Raw genomic sequence first — 20,762 nt, forward strand, 5'->3', positions numbered from 1 at the left:
AATGAGGTGTCAGCCTTTTGCAGAATTACAATGAATGAATAAGGCAGACAGGCATGAGACAGCGAGAAGATTACACTCATAAATAGAAAGCATACAGAGGATGGAAGGTAAGAAGAGAATCACTCTAAAGAATGAAAGGTGAGGAATCAAGCCTAAAGGAATCAATGGGAATTAAGTCAAGTTACATTTTTTTCATGCATATTTTAGGAGTATTGAGATAGCAAGGAATCCAAGGATGTGAGCTGTAGAATCCAATCTGAGGATGTAATTGACCAGTCCGACCCAGGTTGGATGTCTGTGATTATTCACCCACTGCAGGGTTACCCTCCCACCTTGCACATCATCCAACGGAAGGTAACTGCAATATGTGATCTTCCTCACAACCTGTCATAAGGACTCCATTGCATTGTGCCCTGGTGTTCTTGCTTCTCATCTCTAGTACCTTTTCATGTTTGATAACTGTGGCAACAAGACTGTTGACTCCAACGGTCATAAGGCTGACCTCATGTTCAAACTACAGGAACACAACAAGCTACAAGATGCCTTTGCTTCATCAGCTCAGCTGCAACAGGAAAGGACTGGGCTGATGCAGTTGTAACTAGACTTGCTCTGGAGCATGTTGCTGACTTCGGCTGGAGTGAGTCTTGAACCCCAAGTGCTGCTGTTGAGGTCCTTGAACCCTGGGCAATGTCAAATTGTACTCCTACTAACATAATGAGAAACCTGGACTTTTTGGCTCTGAAAATCTCTGGAGTATTGGGAAAACCCTGAAAATGAAGGCGCATTGCTGCTGGGCTCAAGATTTCCGTCTTTCCCGCTCTGAGCTTTTCCACACCAGCAATTCTGATTCAGAGGGACTACACGGAGAAGGTATCGGTCCTCATGGAACCCCCTTCAGCTACAGCCTGTAGCCTTGCCTAGTAAGAACGTAGAAAATCTTCACTGAGCAAAGGCCCAAAATGTATCCAGCTGGCAAGGGAGCTCTCTTCAACAAGTAATTAGAACTAAAATTTCTGCCACCTGAAGCTTGTCTACTAAAATTCAGTAGTTTCACTGGGGCTTTGTCCGCTGGTTATCTGACCTCATCGAGCCCTTCTAGGCCATAGCTTGCTGCCTTGCCGCTCTGAAGATTTTGGACATACATTTTAAAAAACAGTTCCGAAGGTAAAACTTCCAACCATTACGAACCTGGTTTCTGTAACCGATCTGTGCTCCATCACAATCAGCTTCAAATAGAACCTAGGTCCCAGTTTACTGCAACCTGTTGACCGCCGTTGGTGCTTAACATACAGTTTTTTTTAATGAATATCTCAGTTACCCTTTTTGTTTGTTTTTTCATTTTGATGTCTTTTTATTTATTAAAATGTACACAATGATCTGAAGGATTTGGGATATTTCTCGTGTTGCTTTTCGACTTTAATACTCTTTTAGTACTTCATAAATTATTTACACATTGCCTCTAAGTTTAGCCAGTCTGCTCTTTACCATAGCACTAGTGATTTGAGCGTGTGCTTATTTAGTGACTTTAATGGTTCATCCTCACAAGGATTGTAAATATTACTTGAGGCGGGTAGTTACCCCCGTCAGCTAATACTCCAATTTTGTATAGGCCAAAAGCCAATCTCTCCCAGAATGGCGAAACTGTGGTTGTCACTTAGTCATTAGAGGCCCACAAACAGAAAAGCAAAAGGATAGAGAACTTGCAGATGACATGCTTGGTTGTTCAGTTTACCGGGAAGGAACACAGGTCTAGCAAGAATAACTAACAGGGTTGAATTTCCAAGACATGCAGAAGACTTTCCTCCCATTATGTGTGTTCTTGATCTTGGGAGTGCAAGAAAATACTCACTGAAATAATGACATATCTTTACACCTTCAACCTCAATCTCTTATGATGATTGTTACAAAAAAAATTAAACTGATTCTGTCGGTTTCCCCAATGTATTTTTGTTAATACCATAAGTACCAGAACACTGGCGTAGTGATGGAAGGATAGTTTCATTGTTTGCCTATTGGACATAGAAAGGAGTCTTTTGAAAGACCACATGCATCTCATTAACAAGCAGACAATACAATATGAGCTGAGACTTAACCACAGTGCTCCTCCATGGCTACACTTGTTCACTCTGTACTCGGAGTACTGCCTGGATGAAATCAAGGCTAAACTCTTTGCTAAAAAATTACAAATTATTTGTGGAAAGGATAATTAATACCCACAGGTTTGAAACATAAGCTGCATCAACAGGTCTATAAATGCAATGCATAAAGGATGCACATATTTGGAATTCAGATTATGCAGGATATATCCTTGATACAGTGTCCCTGATTTTTGAAGGACTTAGGACCTGATACGATCTTGGTGGACCGGGTTACTCCGTCACACACTATAATTTACAATTCCATTATATCCCAAAGCACTTGTAATTTGGCAGACATTCATGTTTGTGATGGTAAATCCGATCCACCAAGATCATAGTCAGGCCCTTAGACTTGAATGACAATGTCATTAGCAATGACACAGTAATTTTGCCATATTATATATATACTTTCCAAACATAGCTACATAGACATCTGACAAAAACACTGACTGATATTTAGATAGGTACAGAGATTCTAAGATTCTATTATTTAAAGATGTAGTTTTTCTTCTTTATTCCATGAGATTGGAAGGAAGCCTTTTAATTATACTGTGGTGGGGACTTGCATAATGATAATGGGCCTTAGGCCTTTGTTTCTATTTTGAAATGATCACCCTGCATTTTAGATGGCATTGTATCTCTGAGATACAATTTGTCTTGACATTCTTTTTACAAATCATCATCAAGTGTTTTACTCTGTTTTTTGTAGTTGTACTGCACTAGAATTACTAGTTCCTGAATGTACTAATTTGTTGCTTGAAAACCCTGGGCAGAAAAAGAGGTATTCTGATAGCATTGAGCGTTTAGTTAATGCTGTATCTGGCTCTAGCACTTTCCCATGACTTTGTGAGTTAATGCTAGTACATAGCTGTAGGGAAGTAACAAGTTTCACTTAGTCTCATGAAGAATCTAATCATTTTAATCAGGAGCCACTTCTTCAGGTAAACAGAGCAGAGCATTTTTCAAGTATATGCAGGGCCGTTTCTAGGTGTTTTGCCACCCTAGGCAAGAATTGGAAAACTCCGCCCCCTCTCTTCTACTACATCACTCCTCCTGTCATCCAGGCTAGAAGAACTATTGCATTACATAGATAGACTGGCTTACGCGGGCATGACAGCATACAGTTATGTGGGTGCCCCACAATCATAGCATCTTCTGCGGCCCATGGAAGACCATGGCACCCTCTACAGACTTCAAGGCACAATAAACAGGAGATGATACTACTATCCAACAGCATTAGTCAATGGTCCTTATTTTACATTTTAACTATGTTAACTCCTTTGTTGATAAAAGATGCAGGTTATTCACAGATTTATGATAAAAATACATTAGTTCAAGAGGCCACCTTGCCCAACCACTTGTTTCTGTAGGGGTTAGGAGCTCATGTAATGTGTGCATTATGTAAATTACATTTCATTTATACCATGTAGCCGACGGGGTGGGCTAGGGTTTCGGGTCTTAGTCTGACTACAGACGCTACGCTCCAGTCGGAGTCTGCAGGCTTTATGCTTGACACAAAGGGCAACACTCGACAACAGTCCATGTGCTGAGGAGCCTTAGCACAGAATTGACAGGAGTTGGAATGCTTCTCAGATCTGCTAGGCTCAATGCCAGTTTAAAATGGCCCATTTCATCAAAATGTGTTTCTTTTCTTTTTTTACAGTGCCTAGATATGTTTTCAATCACTTTCTATAAAACAAAGTTTGGAATTTATTTTTGGCATTTTACATTCCTGAAGCACACTCGAAATACCCCTGTACTGTAACAAATACCCAAAAGTAATATAAGTACTGCAATAAAAACACTAACAGAATAGACGTACTACAACAAAACACTTACGGAATAGATGCACTGCAAAAAAACACGGGATAGATACACAAAGAGATGGCTCATGTTTTTCTAGGGTAGGAGGACAAGAGGGTGCTTAAGAGACATCCTCAGATGTCTACAGTTATAGCACAGTAGTCCGACATATATACACACATTTGGTGTACTTTGGTGCTACAGGCATCAATAGAATCGTTTTTTGCTCTGATGCGACCCAAGTGTAGAATGAAGGCCTAATACTAGTCCAGTGGTTACAAAATGATTGACTGTACATCAAAAATGTGCAAGCCTCTGTCACCCAACAGCCCAGCTTGAACTATATATAGTTTGAGGCAGCATCTAATGTTTCTGTCCGAGACATGTACATTAGAGACCACTACTCCCTCGTGGGAAGAATTCTGTGATTTTTTGGAGGAAAGATGGAAGACAGACTGCTTTCTGAAGACCATTTCTTTTTTTTAGGCACTGAGACCTATCTTTCATTTTCAGACTTTGACCCAGACATCGAATTGAGAAAGGCTGAAAAGGGAGAAAAGAGGGGGAAGAGAAAAATGTGGAAACAGCGACAAAGGGAGCCGGAGGGCTGAAAAAGAGCCTGCAAGAGTATCCTAAGGAGATGGGAAGTGTAGGGCGGGGGAAGAAAGCGGCATGAGGTGGAGTCCAGACTAAGCAGCCTTGGTATCAGGCCTGTGGGTGGCTTTAACAAAATACTTGGGGCGCCGTCGCCCTCAAGTTTATTTTGTATTTCTAGAAAATAAACCTGTTTGGTATACTTCATCAGAAGCAGGCCAGCATGGAACTGAGCTGCACTAGAGATGAGAGTTGAGGGAGGACACAGATCTGCCTTGGAATCAGCACACGTTTGCTGATGGCCTGGCTGGGTCTTGAAGCTATACCCCTCTCATGGCTGAGTGAGCCGTGTTACAGCACAGCTCCATCCTTTGGAAGAAGAGGAACGGGTGGGACTTCAGCTAGTAAAGGGAAATGGGCCCGCCCAAACCCCTGCCCTCCCATCTCAGGAAAACAGTAGCAACCGCCATCTTGTCCTCCTTCAAGCAAGGGAACTTTGACCCTCAAAAAATATACTAATAGCCCCGCCCAAAAGGAGAAGCTGAGGATTTCATGCGCTCCTCTGCTCAATACTCTGCGGTAGTAAAAGTTTATTAGCAAGAAAGTAGCTATCCGTCTTGTAAAGCTTAGATAAGTAGGCACCAAAGGCAGATATAGCGAACAACAGGCCTACTTGGTTTTGCTCATACTGGCCCGTTGCAACACTCTAGTCCCAGGTGTCGAACACAGGTGGACAGTTGCCCAAGGCAACCCCGGCGGTCAACAATGTAGGTGCAGGAAGGACTGAAGAATGGCAACATTGTGGCATGAGATAAATGTGCATGCAACGCACCGAAATGGCAATAACAACCAGTCAGTGACTGTCTGAAAGCAGTGACGTGGCTCCTGCCATCAGACCTATCCTGCACACTAATGCCCTCATTGTGAGACTCTCCTGCTTCATCCTTCTTGGTTCGCTTTGTACTCCAAGTCCATTTTTGGAAAAAAATGTCACGACTGGATTTACAAAATGTCTCTTGGTCAGCAGATAGCAACCCCATGATTTATTTAATCTTTACATGTATCACAATCCTATTCATACACAAAATTATCAATAATGCTGCAGCAAAGTAATAAGGTTACAACAAAAAAAAAGTCTCCCCTCCGGGTTCGCTTTATACACAAAGGACATTTAAGTGTAAGCACAAAGCCAGGTCCACGGACTTTGTCAGTGCTTGTTGTCCATCAGAGTGGCTTTCAGCTTTCTTCGCATTGCTCGAGCAGCCTTGAAGCCTCATCTGTCAGGAGGAGGCAGGGCCCCCTCTCTGTGACAGCTTCTATTGCTCCAGATACCAAATTCCATTGAAACGTTTAATCTTTGGTAAAGTGAGAACCAAGCACCCATACTTGGACAGATTTTTTCCCCCATCGTAATTACTAAATAGAATGGCTAACCTGCCTTTAATTACTGGTAAGGGTGCCTGACTGGTGGCAGGCCTACTCAGGCTGTGCTGCAGCAGAGGGCATTTGAAGTGAAATAAAGGGGGTGATGCCTGCGCTGCCACAATATTGGAAAGGGCAACATGGCATAGCGCCTGGAAGGTGGAACTGGATCATGGGCCCTGTGTAACACGGTTCGCTAGGGGCCCACACAACAACAGGATCAGGGGTGCTTAATAACATTTTACATTTCATTCTGCTCACTGCATTTGAAAGAAATGCATTTTGCAGAACAATAAATACAATTAATAAACGTTGAGGAGAAAATAAACACTTCAGGCAAAGGAGGATAGCAATTTCCAGGGGCAACGGACAAGGGCATTGCGTCTTTCTCCATAGTGTGCTGTTTCCCCCCATCCCCGTTCCCGCCCAGCTTCCCAGGAATGCTGCCACTCGGACCACCTTACCTGGCTGTGTGGAGCACTCTTGGTCTGTTGGGCGCCCTCACTCACTGCTGGAAGCTCCTACGTGAACAAGTCCGGATGCCTCGCGATTTTTCCAGCCCTGGATCTTCGAGGCAATGTTAAATGTCCTCGCACTGCCCCCACCTGTGGCACCGAACGTGACCTGGCTACCGCTACCCAGTGCCCTTTCGAGGTAGAAGATTGGCTGTTCGAGGATTTCCCAAACATGTGTTTTTGCCACCCTCCCCCTTTTGCCGCCCTAGGCGGCCGCCTAGTCCTGCCTAATGGTAGAAACGTCCCTGAGTATATGACACATACACAATGGGCTTCCCAAATTACTGGTTTGATGGAGTGACATTCCATGGCATGTCTTTTAAGTGAACTTGTAAATAGGCAAATATTCTCATTGATTGCTTTCGTGACTTTGGAACTGATGAGTTAGTGCTGTTTGAGTGTAAATTGCATTTAGGCCAGTTTTCACACTAAATGCAAAAGCAATGAGTGTCAATTGTGTTTTCAGTTATCTCTGGTAGTAAGCGCATCTTTAAATTTCCACAAAGAATACTAATACATAATTTCAACTGTTTTAGAAAGCAGCCAAATAAATATTGAAAATGTTATGATGTTTACCAGACCACCTGACAAATAGTGCATAATATGTGGTATTTGGCAGGTGGCCAAGTAAATAATGAAATTTATTTGCTATTTGCAAAACCACTGGGCACATGGTACATAATGTGTGCTATTTTGCAGCAGCTGGAAAAAGAGTGAAGTTCCTTCTCAATTCACATGGTCGTTTGACAAATAGTGCATAATGTTTGGTAATTAGCTATTGCACAGGTGAAAAGTGAAATGTTTTTGCTATTACCTTGACTATCAACAAACAGTACACAATGCTTACTATTTAGCAGAAGACTGGTAAATAATAATGTTTCTTTGCTATTTGCATTGCATTGCTACTGGACAAACACTACATATTGTTTTCTATTTAGGCAGCAACCAGATTAATCTTGACATGTCCTTGCTATTTGTACAGCCACTGGCCAAACAATGCAGAATCTCTACTATTAAGCCAGTGGCCAGATGAATAGTGAACATTCTGAACTATGTGCATGGCCACTGGCAAAACAGTGCAGCATGTCTACTACTTAGCCAGTGACCAGGTAGACAGTGACATTTCTCAACTATTTGCAAGGTCAAATAGTGTTAGAAATAGGGGTCTCCTGTTGGCAGTAGTATGTACTCTGTCCAAGTAGGGACCCTTCCTTCCAGTCAGGATAAGGAAAATATGTTGACATCTTCATAAAACCATTCATAGAAGAGGTTCCATCCTATTTAGGAGACACTTCTGATTTTACCCCCAAGGTAGAAGACCAACAATTTGACAGCCAATCACATTGGATGGTCTCATTTGATGTCATCAGCTGATATACATAGATCCCGCAAGACGAGGCGCTGGAAGTGATTGAGGTCTATTTGGAAAAGAGAGTAAGACAACACAGAGTCCCAACAGACTTTGTTCTACAACTGGCCGCAGTCACATTGAAAAATAATTACTTCAAATTCAAAAAATACTTCTTTATGCAAACCAAGGGCACCGCGATGGGGTGTCCTTTTGCACCGGAGATGGCGGTGCTTTTCATGGCCCAGTACGAAAATAAATTAATTGCCAACAACAACCTGTTTGGAACAAACATTCTACAACGGCATTGATACATAGACGACATTTGGTGGATCTGGATATGTTCCATGGATGGCTTAACAACAGATATCAAGACATAAAATTTAGTATTACAAAAAGGAAGACCAGTTTGACCTTCTTAGACGCTGAAATTGTCCCCCGAGCCGGAGAACTGACCACTAAGCTGCATTATAGAAACAGACCGGAATATGATCCTACACTGCAGTAGCTTGCATCCTCACAATCTAAAAGACAACCTCCCATATGGCCAGCTATTAAGGATATGTAGGAACTGTTCACGAAAAGAAGATTTTGTAATCTATGCATCGAAAGATAATGTTTGAGGTCCAGTAGACGGAGTGAGTACCGGAGACTAAGAACTCTCGCACCATTACTCTGGTAAGCGTACGTGCCACCGTCATGCTCTGACAATTTTTTGAGCGAGGCAGTTAATAGTTCTTAACTAATGCCACCACCACATGTATTTTTGCAGATGGACACTTGGAACCGTAATTCCCGCATGTGGATTATCATATTCATGATACAGGTCAGGCTCGGAACTGCGATGTTAACGGCAATGTATTTTTAATAATGCATGTCCGCTCGATTGAAGTATCACCGTTCATTTTCATCGGGCACTCCTATAAACAACGATTCACCCTGAATATACCGGGACGGTGCTTTCTTCGGTGCACACACTCGTCTGTTTATCTGAGTCATGAACCTTTTCACTCGGTCACATATAGTTGGTTTCACCCCCCTTTTTTCTCAATAACGCCCTAGTTACCATTTTAAAACCACTGCCACAAGTTCGCCCTTTTCTTGAGCCAACAACATGTTCACTTGTATCCACTTGATTCAAGCATGAAATGTAAATGTATGTAACTGTTTTTCTAGAATGATTTGCTAAACACGTGCTATACTTGGTTGCTTTCAGAAATTAAGTCCCCTGATGAAGGGCAGGTGCCCGAAATGCATTGGGCAGATATGAAGAAAATGTTTAACATATTATGAAGATAATAATATGAAGTGTGGATATTACCCATAAGAAATAAAGATAAGAATCTCCTAATCAAAAGACATTGACTTTTATTGAAAAACGCAGCAATTTCTCCTTCAGAGTTCATCGAGGAGACATTACTCCTAAGGGATATAGCGCTATTGTAGAAATCCATGCATCAACATTTTGTCAACAAATCAGGGAAAGAGGATATTAAAAAAAATCCCTCAGACATGCAACCAAAAGAGCATGGTTTACACAACGCAAAGTACTCCTCTAAAAAAAGTGAAACAGCCGCTTGAGAAACTAGTGTGTGTGTCCACCTATGGCCCGGGCACTAACAAGTTGCAGCAAATAATTTTAAGGAATTGGCATTTGTTACAAGATCTTGAGTGCCCATTTCGCATACTTTGTTTGCAATGAAGAAAAATACTTCCATTGAGCAACAAATCATTCGATCGGATTTGCCTCCCGTCCGCCCCATAAGTGATCTAAGAACGCAATGGAAATTGAAACCTGTCTAAGGCCACCACAAATGTGGCAATTGCTCTGTATACATTTTGACAATAGAAGGCACAGTATTCTGCCATGACACCATTAAATGGAAACACATGGAATTCACAAACTGCAAAACAAAAAATATGATCTATGCAGTAATTTGTTCCAGGGTCTATATTGGCAAGACAACCCAAAAGATAAATCAAAGGATTGTGCAACATCGCTCTAGAATTTAAAAGAAAGTTGTAAATGCGCCTATGGTCTCTAAATTCATTGAAAAAGATCATAGGGAAATTTATCTCATGTGCTGTCCTAACAGCCATCACAGCAAGCGCAAGAGGGGGCTTGTAGAAGAATACGAGAGGCATGAAGACTACGCCTGTTAAGAACACGGAGACGCAGCCTGGAGTAAAAGAGGTACCAAAACTGATTAAGTAAACCGGCACTATTGTAGCAACGTAGTGTGAAAGAACAAATCCACAAAAGTTACATACGTCTCGCAGAAATCATCGTTACAAGTCGCCCTAGATTTCATCATATAAATAAAGAAAAACGCTGTCCATCTGCAAACAGGTATGCGCCTTATGGCTCATTGCCAAAGTGAATCCAATACTAATGGAAACAACAAGGTATCAGAGTGACTGGTAATAACATAAACATCGTTCGCAGCAAATAAACAATTTCGAGTAGTGCTGCGAACCCAACAGAAATGCTGCATATGATTAAATGACGCCGCCTACGACTCAGGTACACGTTGTTTAAAAATAGTGCAATTTGATGATGGCACAGGGAAGACACTCCCAAATTGCTCATGATCTGTCCTTTCACTATTTCCAGCCTCTACAGAATATAGGAATGACCTTGACACAATCAAAAAGAGAGAATATAAATCTGAACACTGCAGGTAAATTGACTAATGTGCAGCCTTCAGAATTAGGGAGGAGGAGACGTCTGTAATGCAATGACACATATCTATTTATTTATCCAGATTTCCCACACATTGAGTAAGATTAGAAAGTGAGAAGCCCTTATGAGAGTTCCATGAGTCCCACTGGAACTTGAAACGCGTCCCCATTTTTTGAGAAATACCCCTCAAGAGAACAGATTGACCCCTCCTTTTGCTCTCTTGTAGTTTATGAGATTAAATTGTGTAAGTTTACTGTAAATATATTGTGTAAAGAGAACAGTGTATTATTGTAATTTTTGTAAATATTTCACACTCATGGTCATGAATATTTGTTTATTTGTTTGTTTAAAGTTTTTTGCTTTTGAATGTATAAATGCAAAGTGTTTTCTTTATGTTCAGACATTCTAAGACCTAGAAACAGTCTTAAAATTTTAAAAGAAAAAGGTTAAATAAATAGCCAGATCTAAGCGTAATATAACTCTTGTTCTCCCTGTGTATCTGTTGAATTAACAAGCAGGAACACGAAACAGTAGCCAGGTAACTCCCCCAGTTTCTCACTTTCTATAAGTGGCCTTTTCAACCACATTATTTAAAAACCACCTACTCAGAAATATATGTTTTTAAATCCTGGGTTCAGGGCACTCAAACTCCAAATCTCTATTCCTTCCTAATTGAAAGTTACAATTGCAAGATGTTACAATGTAGCTCCAATGATAACCTATGTGATATATAGTCCTTGCAATAATGAAAAACAAAATTAGCAGTATTTCCCTATCAGGACATGTAAAATACACCAATACATGTACTACCTTTCACATACTCTGCACCCTGCCCATGGGGCTAACTTGGGCCTACCTTAAGCTTGCCTTACAATTAGTAAAATGTAAGATTTGGGCATGGCAAGTGTGTTCACTTGGCAGGTCGACATGGCAGTTTAAAACTGCACTTGCAGACCCTGCTGTGGCAGGCCTGATACATGTTTGCAGGGCAATTCATGTTGGTGCCACTATCGTTGATGGAGGCCCACTAGTAGAATTTGATTTACAGGCCCTGGGCACACACAGTGCACTTTACTACGGACCTTCACGTAAATATAATATGGCTATCATGGATTATCAATTACCCATTCAATTTAGACCAAGAGCATATACACTGTCGCACTGATTAACAGTGGTAAAGTGCCTAGTGTCCTAGAGACAACAAAAATAAGTCAGAAAAAATAGGAGGAAGATGCAAAATATTTGGGGATAACCCTGCAAAAAGGCCAGGTCCATAAATAATAACTCATTTATACTAAGTATCCAGCAGCTGGGTAAATAGCAGAGACGTGTTGCTACTTACCATATACAGCTATCGTAAAAACCTGCTATTTGTGAGGTGCTGATTCTTCAGTTGAAACAGCGTAAATGGGCAATTTCCAAGATGTCACCTGAAGGCAAAGCAGCCAGAAAATTATTTTTGGGACTTGTAGTTCAGTGTTCAAATATAGCCACACAGGTTTCGAGCTCTGTAGCCAGTACACATGTATGAAGGGGAAACCCCCAATTTTACTTCAATGATCATTGAATCCACGATGCACATGTTCATGGGCCAGAGGTGTTGCACTTTGTCGAGATGGCCAATGACTGTGACTGAAGACCCCTAAAGAAGTATATCAGCTGAAATCCCATCCAGCCCCCATTATCATGTAAATATTTGTAATTGCTTGCAGGAAGCACAAGAGAAGCTTGTTCCTCAAGGTAGCATGATATATGGCCTTAGGGGGGACGGGTGCCCTTTTGCACTATGAGAATAGGGAGCTCCTACTGTCACAGAATAGGGTCCTTTCTGCATGGTTCATATAAAGATTAGGGTTTGAATTCTGGTGGTTGCTGAAATGTTGAAGCATGCTAGCTTCTTGATCGCTAGAAAAAGCCCTCAACTGAGAACACGTGCGTATGGTATGGTCGCTTCAGCCTTCTAGTACTATTGCATACTTGTACTGGCTTCTGAAACTTTTTTTTAAAGAGAAATATAATTACATACATTTCCAATATTCATCTAAACTTGATTCACATTACAGCAGGAGTAAACATAGCCGCGTGCTTTAGGGAAAGGACGCAAAACATTCACCATTTCCAAGTAATTCTTGGCTGGGTGTTCTGTATTAAAAATTGCTATTTTTTTTTTTTGGACAGTAATGTATGTGGTCTTTATTTGCAGGTGACATTGATATTGATGTTCCAATTAAATCAAGAGCAACTAAATCACACCATGGAATCGTTGGTATTCTAATCTTGCAGCCCTGTGTACTTTGTAAAAATGAGGTCTGATTGTGTGATTTACAACACTGCCACACAGGAAAATTTAGAGTTTGCACAAGCATAAGTAGCAATTTCCCTGTCGACGTTGTGCCTAATAGTTATAGTGCAGACTGTCGAGGTTTTCATGCCTGCAAAAGGAATCCACAAGTTGATAATCAATTCCAATTACACTTACAAGGCGACTGTTAAAACTGATGGTCTAGTTTTCAATGCGTAGGCTTTACAAACACTAAAGCAAGTACTCAGTTCACCCCTCCCCCCCCACAAATATGTCTATGGGGTCCATTCAGAAAAGCACCTTGGAGTATACAAAGCAGTACTCAGGTAGTATTCTTTTACATACTCTTACCTGCCTTTATGGGTTGGTCCAAAACATCTAAAATAAGAATATTCAGGGAATGTTAATATCAGGTGTGCAACGCCTATTGACTTTAAGATATTCACCCTCCCCCCCCCCCCCCCCCCCCCCCCCAGCAACCCATCCAGTTAGGTGACGTGGACTTGGCTAGGCTGCTGCTAGGTAGTCTAGTTCAGCTGATAGAATTTCAATTGTCGTACTAACGCCATTTTCTTTTTTACCCACATCCCCTCCTGGCTCCTGTCCCCTCGACCCAATTGCTCCATTTGTATGATAACAGCAATTCTGTGGCTTAGTACCCTTAGTTGTGAAGTTAGCCTTGCCTGTGCATGAATGAAAAGTAGAGTACCCTGCAAGGCTCACAAGAAATGAAAGAATTACCTTGCATCACAAAGCAAAAGACACACAAATGATGGACGGAGTGCGGGACAAATTAAACATTCACCCCAGTCAAGAGATCTGGGTGAAAACTATCATTCTTTTGCTCACCATGCCACCCCAGTTTCGAACAAGCCATATGCAAATCAGTCTTGACCCTGCTCCTCATGTGAACAGTCCAGCCTGAATTGCCAATCCAGGTCCTCCCTGGACCAGGAACAAGAAACCTGGGACTGGTTTCAGGGTATCATCCCTCATCAGCCAGGCTAGCTTGAATCCAGTGGTAAAGTGGTTCAGGGAGGACCTGGGTTTGCAGTTCGGGGGAGCATGGTTAGGACTGATTTGCATTTGGCTGGGTCTAAACTAGAATGGTATGACGTGTAAACAAATGATGGATTTAACCCAGATCTGGGACTGGGGGAGAATGTTTGATTTGTTCAGCATTCAGTCCATCATCAGTTCTTTTTGTACTTGCATCACAAAGGGCACTGCTCACCTCGGATGAATAGAAAAGTAAAAGAGCAGAGAATGGAGGGAGGAAGGAATATAAAGGCAAGAAAGACCAAGCGAAAGAAGTTGTGAGGTGCAGGAGAGATGATAGAAGAAGAGTACAGCAGGGATATGAAAGTGTTAGAGGGGCTGAATTAGCAAGAGAGAGTAGGAAGTTGGAGAGAAGGTAGACGGGGAAAGGGTAGAGGTGGATGTACCAAGTAGAATAAGTGAGAGATGGAAGAAGTCTGGGAGAGAAATTAGGTAAAACATACAGCATAAAAAAGAGAGGGTTGTCAGAGGGGAAGAATCGGCAGCAAAGGGTAACAGGTTTGGGGAGAGTGGGAGGAGGAAAGGGAAGAAGTGGATGTAATGGGGGAGAGGAAACAAAACAATGGAAGATTAGTGGTGAAGAACAGCACATGGAGGAAAGAGGTGAATGTTAGGTGGGTTGAACCAGAGAAAGAAGTTTAGAAATGTTGAGAAATGAAACATGAAGAGTAGTGAATGGAGGGGAGAGGTTGATGTAAAGGAGAGAGAACCAGAGGAACAAAAGTGAAGATGCCTGAGTGAAAGAATAAAGGTAGTAGATGAATGGGAGAGATAGATAAAAAAGGCAAAACCGTCAGGAGAACATACACGGCAGGGAAAGGGAATGGTGAGAAGTGAATGTAAGAGGGCAGGACAACCCCGAGCGGGTAAGAGCCTGGGAAATAGAGGCTGAGGAGAGATAGATGTCAAACATGTAGAACCGGCAACATAATGTTAGATGATGGGGAGAGATGAGAGGTGAGGAATACAACAAGGAGACAAGAGGTGAATGTAAGACAGGAGAACCTCCTACCACATGATGTTCTTTTTGGTGGCCTGTGGAACTTGGCCAACCTGCCCACGGAGGAGTCAGAAAAAAAATCTTGGTTCAATTTTTCAGCATGCCTGTCCTTGTTGGATTAACTGTGTTTCTTCCACTTGATTTTACTACATACATATCGGTGAATGAGCAGCATCATCCGATAGTGCCTCGTGACCCTCACGGTTGAAGCAGCAGCTCTCTACAAATCCTGATTGATTGATTAATACATATGTAACACAAAATCACCCTTTTCTCAACTTTCACTGTTGTAAGACTTTTGTACTAATAATTATCTTCTCACAAATAAATAATGTTATTTTTCTCTAACTTGAGAACCCTGCCTTTTGCCTTTGGTACCCTTCAAATGATTCAGAACAGACACCTCATTGGAATCTGTCCATTGGCAGTGAATTTCCTCTCACCTTTTTGATGTCTGTTGCTTTTCTATTGCTAAGCAACATGCAAAGCGCTGTCCATGTGTCTTTGTGCACTGCAGAAAAAATCTTCTCTTTCCTCAGCACTGTAGTACACCTTACATTCATTCCGGAAAACTACACTCTGACATCCAAGCTCTTGGGGCATCCCTAAATTTGGAGTGCATGTATTGCTTGGGCACGCAGGACAGAGTCAGCACAAGTGCGGAAAGGACGCCGCAAAGAGCAAGACACTACTCCTCTCGTCCCTGAAGGAGCAACATCCGACTCCTCAAAAGTTATAGACTAAAGGTGTTCCTATAACTCACACAAGAAGCTGAGCGATTGGGTTTACTGTTGAAGAAGGGTACCTGACTCACTTACTCCCTACAAGTTACCTAATAGATAGACAATATTTTCTTGGCCCTGAAGAAGGCCCACAGACCCACAAGGACAACCAAGGGTCGAAACATGTCAACCTACCATGACCTAACACCAGGTGCACTGGACCATATTCCATAAAAGCACCACCCATCCCCGTTTAATCTTGTTTCATCCATGGTGAATAAAAGACCGTACTAAGGAAAGGAGGCAATTTTTATTTCATTCACGCATTTTAGACACTTCTTTTTTCTCTAATGACAACTGTCAAAAAAACAGACGTTCTCCCTCCGGGTTGAGGAATGTAGACCACTTGGAGACCTGAGCACTTAAGGGATAAAAATCCCAATGATGATGCTATTCACTTATTCAACAGAATGGAGAATCAACATATACCTCACTGTATGCTAAATGTGAATGAGGGTCTCCATAACATGAGATTAAAACACCCTGGCAAAAAACAGGACATGTGATTCATTCTCCTCTGATTTTGATATTACCTAAGGGAAGCCAAATTAATCTATGCTTCTCCCTCCCTCTTTTTGATTAAACAAATGCATGTATTGAAGTCAGAGCTATCTCCTTTACATATGCACAGGGCTGGAACGGTCTTCCAGGTGAGCTGGAACTCCAGTCTTCTGGAAATAAAACCTTAAAATTATCTTCTTCCAGATAATTACAGGCTGCACCTTTCCTTTGTTTATCTCTTAGTATCAGGAAGCCCAGTTAGCCTATTATTTTCATTCATCTCATTCAAAGGAACAATAACTAAATAGATGTGGTGCCTAAATAACACTTATTAATGCAATATTTCCAAATGTCTTTTAAGGGTATTTTGAATTCCTATTAGGTTGAGACAAATGCATGTATCTGCACCAATGCATTTAACAGTAGATCAATGTTATAGGCCAGTGTGATTTAAAATGCTCCATTCACCCCATATTGTCCAGCAAAATGACTTGTGGTACAACTGTGAAGAGATCCCTCACAAGTAATTTTAAGTTGGACTTCGAATTTGGCTCCGTCTACTTTGTTTGAGGTTTGGGTCCAGTTCCGCCCCTCGTTCATGGCCCTCTTTGTACTTTCACTAATTGGCAACTAGATGTTTCAGAGTTGATTAAAAAAGGCATGTGAAAGTATGCACGAAAGTGGTCCTGTGGTACCACTTCCGGACACTCCTAAATGCGTGTGTGGATTAGCCCCCATTAAATGTAAACCATAAACATCTAAAAGGATTTATCTTAATACGAAATGCTCGCTTCGAGCGTTTTATCTGTAAAAAGAGAATTGCTTTGTAATGGACCATATTAATCCCCAGAGTAAACAACTTTTCTGTTTCTCACTTTTCTGTGGACGGCCTTGCAAACAAAGCACATAATGAGCAAGGAAGTGGTAACTGGCGCAATTGTCTCTGATAACCTTGCTACATTTAGAAAAGCCTTCGCAATTATTTCATCATTTTTTATTTAGATGTTCAAATAATGGATGTCTTGGAAGAGGTCCTGAGTGCTTCCCCCTTTCTCTGGAGGCGGACTAGGCAGAGGAAGTAGCTTCTACAACATGTTACCAGCAGTGAGGATGATATGGTGATGGAGGGACAATGTAGACAAGCATTGATATGGTAGTTTGATAAATAATGCAGTTCAAGCCTGCTACATTTGACCTGTGTTAGTGAAAATGGTTGGGCTGGTTGAGCTAATTTTCTATATGTACTCATTTGACACGACTACCCATGCAGTTTTGCCCAATCACCTTTTTTATCCCTAATGTAATAAAAATATGTTTACTGTGAATGAGAGGCTGAGATATATCATGATGTACTGCCCTGAATGTATAAGTTCTTGTCATGCATTACAGAGCAAAGCAGAGAAGTACTGTACACTCTCCATGGACAATATTACAGAATACAGTGCGCTCTGTTTGCACCAAGTGCACCTTTCCAAAGGTGTGCCTTGCACCAACAAGGAGAGTGTGCAGTTTTACATTGAATGCGCTGTCCCCAGGATAGCCGCAAAGTCACACTGCCCAGTGGGCAGCGCATTCAAGTAATATACAGCGCAGCTTCGAAGTAGCCGCTCCATGTTTCACTGTGGAGACAGTGATCCGCCTGCTCTTTTATAAGAGGGGTGAGAGATCCCCTTGCAGGCACCTGCAAGGGGATGTCCTTTTAGGTGGCGCAGTGACAGTGCCCCTTCTGACAGCTTCTTTGCCTTTGCGACCGCGTGTATAATACGGCATGAGTGTAGAGGCAAAGGGATTCCCTCCTTTGCATGGACCCACTCCCACATGCCAATGAGGGAACACCATCTGGTGATAGCGCTGCTCTAAATGTGCGCCAGAGCTATATGTACTACAGAAGGGGCCGTACAAGCCCCTACGACCCATTCTGTCATACCAAAGTGCTCCGTGGCACACACAGCGGGTGCACATGCCCGTTGCACCCCGGGCCTGTTCATAATACGGCCCCTGAAAGGCATTTTCAAGGAAGTAGCATTGGTGCACACCCCTAAGGCTGGAAGTAGTGGGTACATATTTGTAGAAGTCAGTAGCAGTGGTTTCGCACAAGTAGTAGGTTTGGAGGACAAGTGGCACAAACCCAGAAGGTCTGTAAAGAGTTAAATACACAATTAAATGCTCAGAACAGCAACCAGCATGGAATCAGCAAGTGTGCGTAGAGTGGGAGTATGACCGAAAATGAGGCTGAGGCACCAAACTAAAAGTGGTCTCATTAGCAAATTAGATAGCTAAATAAGTAGCTAAAATATGTAAACAGGGGCAGTTTTTAAGTTGTAAAGACACCCAACATATGTGTTTTGCAATGTATGGGGACCTGCATGCATTTACGCTTGGGGCAAATAATTTATTAGGTAATTTCAAGAAAATAAAAAGTAAAATCTGACCCACTAGGCCATAAAACAGGCACACAAACAGCCCAAAAAACCAACACACACAAGCTGACCTGTAAGACCAGCCCATCCGGCACAACCAGGTTGCCCTAGAGACCAGTTAGACTCTGATTGAATTGAAATTGAATTTTATATGGTGCTTATTACTCCTGATGAGGCATTAAACACCTCAAATGGGCAACACATCCTCAATGCCAGACTTTGCATCGCAAGCCCTCGTTGATGAGATGCTCGACAAAAATGCAGGATCTCATACCACAGCTTTGCTGCATCTCGGAATGATGCATTGCTTTGGTTGCGCAATGAATTTTTGACGCAGATCCTCGCAACTCTCCACAAACTAGGGTTTAATGTACTTTGTCCAATGGGCCTAACGGGGTCCCTGTAGCCGGCATGCACTCCTTCACGGTCAGCCTAAACTTGTGACTTTGTCCCGGTCCAGTGTGACCAGATATTCACAATTGGCACTTCGTACCTTTTGGCGCAATTTTCCCCGGAAACTTTAACCCCTTCGATGCTGCGGACGGCCCCCTGCCATCACACGTGACTGTGGGCATGTGCGGAGGACGGCCGAGGGCCATCCGAACCCTTCCCACTCATTGGAATGCCAGAATCTAGTGTTAAAATCACATATCTCGGGTACTACAGATTGGATTTTTGTCATTTTGGTCTTGTCTTATGTATTAAAATCACTTTACTTTTCTAACTTGCTATGAGATCTTTTTTGTGTGGTGTTTTTCACTTTATTTCTGTTTGAAGTGTTGCACAAATACTTTACACATTACTTTGAGTTAAGCATGACTGCTCTGTGGCAAGCTAGCAGATGGTTGAGCACAGGTTAATTTAGGGTTGGCTTGTGCCTCAACCTGAGAAGGATTATGGTTGCTCGTTGACCTGGACTCATTACCCAATCAACAAACAACCCAATTTCTTACAACTAGCATTTCTTTAGGTGAAATTTGAATGCATGTATACAGATTGGGAATAACGTTTAGTTTCCTTTAATTGTACTATTTCATCGGAATCTAAATGAAAATGAGGAAATGCAGAAGCTAAAACACACATATAACCAGCACATTCCCACTTCTGTGAAAATAATAGAGGAGCGAGCTGGAACGTCAGGCCGTTTCTTCAATTTATACAACACAAAGAGCTTGCCGGGAACTTTCCACCCAAGTTTTCTTCCTTCTCATTTGTTTTTAAACTTTGACTTTATCTCAGGGATGTACCAATTTGCATCCACTTCATCAAACATTTCATCTGTAAAGATTGATGAATCAAAAACTTTTTTGTAGTTACCTGATGTGATATCTTAATATCTGTAGCTTTTCTATAAATCTGTTGAATAATTTCCGAAAGAGAAGTCTGTGCTGTTTCTAAATTACCTCAGGTGGCACATATATGTTCAATAGAATGATGTCATATGGATTACTAGTATATATCCCCTTAGCCTCAAGCTACAGGGCGTGAATCTGGTCAGATTATGTTTGATATGAAGTGACTTTAATAACTAATCTCACTGAAAAGAATCCTATAAGAAACCCTAAAGTTCTGCCTCTTGCATTGTTTCTTTTTGCTAGTTTTGCCAATGAATATTAGCCCTTTTTCACCAGATTGTCATTCGTTCAACTCATGTAAGCACATATATCATGTATTTGAGGAAAAGTTCTAATTTTATTTTTCTCTAAAATACATATGATTCCTCTCACATTCCATTAGATTGAAGCAAACACTGAACTGGCGTTTATGTCACAATTTATCCATATAATCTCTTCATCTGTGTTTCACAGCTAAAGTGTCATAGTTGCTGTGAGAAGTTGGCCTGGTATATGATGCTCACTAGTTCTAGTGATCACCTTGTACCATGCCAAGCAACCCTTATGATGAATGGTTGTAAGTCAACCTTATAGACCAGCTATCCTAGCAGTCTTAGGCTAAACTCTGAAAGGCATGTGAAGCAAGCTGTTTTACCATACACAATCCCCTTGAATACCAAATGAAAGGACACCACACAGATATATATTGAAAATATATATATATTTATTAACTACAAATATCCCCTATACTCTTTATGAGCACAAAAGCACAAGCGTTAAAACAAAACACAGTTTAAATACACAAAAGTTGCACAATATGGATGAGGGCGGGTGGCCACTCAAACCATATATTAAGAAAGT

Source organism: Lissotriton vulgaris, chromosome 9 (genome assembly GCF_964263255.1).
Source record: "Lissotriton vulgaris chromosome 9, aLisVul1.2, whole genome shotgun sequence".
In the NCBI taxonomy this organism is placed as follows: domain Eukaryota; kingdom Metazoa; phylum Chordata; class Amphibia; order Caudata; family Salamandridae; genus Lissotriton; species Lissotriton vulgaris.